Consider the following 5,795-nt stretch of genomic DNA (forward strand, 5'->3'; position numbering starts at 1 on the left):
TGCTAAATAAAATCTGTCCCCAAATGTGCCACATTGTTTTCTTCTCAGCACAACATACTACTGGTCGTCTTACAATTACTGATGGCATTTGCTCTCAGGTTTGTGTCCCCGAATTAACGTCCTCAACACAATGCCTAGTAAAATTATTTATACATTAATGTTAAAGGGAACACTCTCAACATGTAAAACTGATCTTCAAGATCTGTTCACAGAATAATTTTCTTCTAAATTTCTTCCCCAGATTGAATATCTACTGTCTTCTATGTATGTTCTTTTTTCTCATCGTTTTACAGCATTCTGCATCTAAACATGTACAATTCCTGCCCGGTACATATACCTTTCTTTCTTCTCTGAATACTGCATATCCATACCAAAAGGCATTTATCATTTCATCAGGCTCCTCTGTTATGCCTCTTTTTTTCTATATAATACTTAAATTTGTGTAAAGCATCTGTTGTTCAGATTCTTCCACTTTCTTTTTGGGGTTCTTTACCTTGTTTCTTTCAATCTTTACCTGTTTCAACTCTTTATTTCTGACTTCATTCCATTCTTGAGCTAGATTATGTGATTTTAGCTGCAGAATCCGCTTGACTGTGACTCTACTCCTTAGTAATACTTTCTCTTTATTCCTTCTGGTGTTCCTTTGTTTTTCAATAACTTTCTACCCTTCAGCTGCATTTTTGCTACACTTTTCCTAATTGCATTGTTGCTGTGAACTAAAAGAAGACTTGGGGATTACATAGTATCTCTCAACCCTCTCTCTGCATCTATTTGTTTAAAACTTCCCCTGTGAATTACTGACTTAGTTCCATAAGCTAGAATTGATAAACCACCCCTGTAGCCCAGTTCTTTATGTTATCATAACCTTTCTCTTTCACCAGTGCCACTGAGGTGCCCTGCTTTGCTTAGAATGCTACCTGGCTGGCCTAGCGGTAACATAGCAATGCTGTTTTTATTATTCCCACCATTAAGTCTTTTTGTCAATTCGTCTCTACTTCCATGCATCCCAGAGCCTAAAAAACAGTATGTCATTTTGTACTGTGGGCCTGCTCTGGGAACAAGCCTGTTGATTCTTTTTAGCAAGGAGTACCAATCACACAAACCTTCCTGTTTTCCATGAAAACACGAAGGGTGTTCTTCCATTTCTTTAAAACTCATTTCATCTCATCACTATTTGTCTTTCAAATTAGATGTGTATTGTCTATTTTCTCCTTTTTTTCTAATTCACAGCTATCCTTCATACCTCATTTTCTGACACCAGCGCTGTCTTCCTCTATCTTTTTCATTCCACCTTCCATGTTTTCTTTTGTGTAGCATCTGTCTTCTGTTATCCTGTTTCTCTTCTGCTAGGAAATCCTTCTTGTTGTTGAATGTTTCTTTGGATCTCCCTTTCCACCAAGCTCTGTTTTCCCCATTATGAGTTATCATGAGTTATCTGCACCTCTTCAGTTACTTGTGTCATCTTCTCCTGTTCCATGATGTCACAACATCCATCCTTGATGTTGGACTTAACCTATGGTTGCATGCTCAGTCATCTTGGCTTCTCTTCTAGGAGTGTGAGGAACATTTCAGCCAAAAGTATCTTCTGTCATAAATGCTCTGGAGGGTAATATTCATCTCATAAATTCTGTGGCTGGTAATATTTGTCTCATCTCTTTCTTGAGGCACTAACAACTTCTATTTCCAATTCCTAGTATTAACAAAAAAGTCAGGGCCATATGCAAACCCCACAACACAATCCCTTCCTGTATCTTCCTTAACTCTTCTATATATTTTCCTTTATCTAAGAGGGAGGACACAGAGTGGTCCCTCTGCATAAGTCAAAATCTGTAAACAATGGGGCCAAAATTTTTTAAAAATAAGAGTTTAAACTCCCAAGGCTGTGTTTGGATATTGCCTTGAATTTCACAAATGCAACACTGTCCACAGTTTCCAGTGATCTAGGGCAGCAGAACACAGGACTAGTACAAAGTGCAGACTTCAAGGCTTAACTTCAAGCATCTTAAAAGAAATCTTGACCAAAGACCATGTACTGAGAATTTTACGATTTAAAAGAACCAACATTGCCTGAATAAAATCCAAAAGTGAGGAAGGGAAGTGCTTGCAACACTGGATCTCTTAAGTTCACGAGCAGGTAATGTCTTAGAAATGATCTACAGGAAAATACATACCTAAAATATGCAAAACCCACCTCCATGATATTACTGGGAGGGCTAGCATTTCTAATTTGCATTGAGATCCCAGAAAAACTGAGTTACTATTGATAGGCAAATTCTGAGCCAGGAGTACACATATTAGTAACCCATTAGCAAGTTAATGTGAGTCTGAAATAGTATTAAATCTTGAAGTGATAAGTATCTTTCTAAAATTAAATAAAATGCAATGGCCTCTTATAACAAGAAATGCAAATGAATTACATGGTCAAACAGTAATTCAAACTGCAGTTACATAGGGAAAGCAAATACTATACAAACTTGAACAGCACTTTTTTCCCCATGGGTGTTGGAGACTTTTCCTCATGATCCTGCTCTAGATTTCCCTTGGCCAGACAAAGGTAACAATATTAAATTGAGACAAACAACTTTACACTAATAGTACATGGTTATGATGCTAGGAAGCAGTGACACTTTCAGGAGGAGGTTAACTGAAGTTTGGAACATTTACCTTCAGGAATACCCAAAGCATTCTACAGAATGGAACTGGCAAGGAACCTATGCCAAAAACCTCATAAACACTGTGATACAACTGTGAAATGTCTATGTTGGATACAGAATGAATCCTACTAGGAAAAGAGGATGAGCTTTGACACATAGGTATATAGATACTGTGTTTTTAGCATGGCTGGAATTCCCAAGGAAGTTAGTGGAAATTTCCAACTAATAAGAAAGGCTCCCAGCTCCTTCTTCCAAAGAAAATTTAAGAATGATTTGGTAATGGGTAAATGTTTTTAAAATAGTCATTCTTAGTATTATTTTCTTTCCCCTGGTAAAGTAAAAGTTATAATTACTTGGTGAGAAATCATAGCTGTGAATTGCTAGTTATTGTTGGCATCACAGTCAAGCAGCACAACATTTTTTTCCCACCTACTATGTAGGATAGCTGGCAAGTCCCTGAAAACTAATGACCTACTCAGAAACAGATATTGTACAATATTTTTTGAAGGCTGGAGCAGTCTTTACTGCTAATATTGAGGGATGAGCAGCTACACAGAACTGAGAGAACTTCAGGAAAGGCTATGTAAGTGTAAGAAGCAACCCTTCCCGTTTTTCCTCATCCTGAACACAGAGAAGTCAGTCTTGACTCCTGGCTTCTAATGTGAGCTGCTAAATTCCAGTCTAAAGCTAATATTCTAGTAAAATGAAACACACTTATAATAAAATCTCTGGTGAAAGGTGATGAAAAAGAAGTTTAAAGTGCCTTTTTTCATTTTGCTTATCTGCCTTTGTGTCTTTTGTCTTACTATGTGCAAAATCTTTTTAAAAAAAAAAAAAATCTGAGAGTAGCAAATGCTTCTTAACAAGGTATCGATAATTTTTGCCTTCTGGCAGAACTATATTCAGGAACTTTTGCTGATTATAGCACAATAATATTAACCTGTCCATCATCCTGTTATGTGAATAGAATCACTGCACTCCCTCAGTTACAACACTCTTCATAGAAACTAGTGACATGGGAACTGAGAAGACGTCTTTCTCTAAAAAGAGAATGACACAAAGAAATTGCCTTTCTTTTTCTAGAGAAATTGTTGCTTTTTATATAATTGCGTTGAACATTTAGTGAAAAACTACTTTAGACAGTAATGATCAAGGAAAAGGACTTCATTGGGAATTTAAGTATGCAGGTCTCATATTGTATTAAAAAGACTTCAGATTCAGTGTAATGGAAGGCCTATGCAAATCAGAATCTGTTTGTTTACTTATTGCACCCTCCTACACCTGAAAAGCTGTGAATTATTGTGTTGTTTACTAGGAAGAGGAGACCCAGGCCCAAAATTTAAATACAGGGGCATGCAGAAGGATATGAACAATCTAAAATGCTTTCATATTTTCTATTGAATTCAGATTATTATGGAATTGGGAAACAAATTACCAGTCTGTTTCATATAAAGAAGACAATTGCACCAAGAAGACAGGCTTGGATCCCAATGCTAACCAATAAACCACCCATGCAGTTTCCATTTTTGACTGCTTGCTTTTGGGGGATGTGTGAAATAAGCTGCAGATAACAGTCAAATGTACAGATTTTGGTAGCTTCTTTCCAATGAATATATTTTCCTGGACACTTGCTGTTCTGAATTTTTACAGTGTGCAAGTAAAAAGAAACAGTTGTGCAGTTTAACTGAGATTTCATTTGAAGGAATTGCATGATGGATTCATTACTAAGATGGCAAGTACAGCTCAATCTAGTCAATATGGCATTTCCTTTTTCCATTCTCTAGATATAACAGGATACAACAGGCAGTGAAATAGGCACTTAGTCACTGATTTTTTACAAATCTTTTTAATTCCCTTATTGCTCAATCTTGCAGTTGTTGTGAACTTGCCAACACTTCTCTTGCCATAACTCCTTCAAAAGCAGGCCCTTAAATGTGAAATATAATTAAAATGGCCTTTAGCTGCCTTCCATAAAGCTAGGAATCAAAAAAGTATTAATAAAAATAATGTGAAATTTGTTTAAACACACCAACTAATTGTCTAACTACATGTGCTAACTATGGGCCTGATGCATGACACCATTACATCATTTTATTTCCCACAAGGGTTACCACAGCAAGAAACTGCCGTAACAGTTTTCCTATATCCAGCACATGCCTTAAGTACTGCAGGACCTAAAGTTTGAGTATTTTCTGAATGCTATTCAGAATTGAGGTCTAAGTTCCCAAGAAAACGTAGGGGTGATGAGATTTGCTGTAAGAGGCTTAGCTCTGGCTACATAGAGATAATTATATCAAACTGGATTCAGAGCCTTGGAGTCACCTTTTTAGTGACTAAACAGCTACTGTACATAGTAAAGTCCATGCACCTATTCCCTGGGAATGAATAGCTGTCTCCTCTTTTCCCAACTCTGAAGAAATCCCTCATGTTTTACTTGTCCTTTTTCTCTGTTGCTCCATGAGAGTTTCCTGAATGACCAGAATGTCCTCTAACTCTGTACCATCCCCAACGAGAGTTTCCATGCCTTTATATTTCAGAGACCCGCTTCTTCATTCACGCCCACTCTTTGGAGCTCGGACTACTGAGATCTTTGTCTTACAAAAGCCTACCTTATGTAAACATATATTTGGATGAAGTCCAATGCAATAATACACAATGATGATGAATAATAGGATGAAAGGTAAGTATAAACGCTTAGCAGAAGGCTGAAAAATTACTATGCAGCAATTTTCTATTGGTCATTTTGCACCCTTTTATCTAATAATGTGGAAACAGAACAGAACAAAGCCAACCATGACAACAAGGCAGTTAATTTTTCCAAGTAAAACCAGCAAATTCGACTGCTAACATTCAAAGTCTGGACGATACCTATGATATTGTACAGAATGAATCAACTTTTTGTCCTGAAAAAAACAGCAATCTCTTGAAGTTATTGGGAAATTGCATTGTGTAACTTGGTACTGGATCCACAATAAAATATAATTACAAAAACATTAGGTAATACAGACTTTCATTAGTGATGTCAGGAGTGTCTAGTTTCTGACTTGTGGATTAAGCTTCCAGTCCAATTTCTCCAGTATTGTAACAAGCTTTTCCTCCTTGATCCCTTGACTGCCTTTTGAAATGCTATGTCTCCTCTGA

This window comes from Patagioenas fasciata, chromosome 1 (assembly GCF_037038585.1).
Source record: "Patagioenas fasciata isolate bPatFas1 chromosome 1, bPatFas1.hap1, whole genome shotgun sequence".
NCBI classification, from domain to species: domain Eukaryota; kingdom Metazoa; phylum Chordata; class Aves; order Columbiformes; family Columbidae; genus Patagioenas; species Patagioenas fasciata.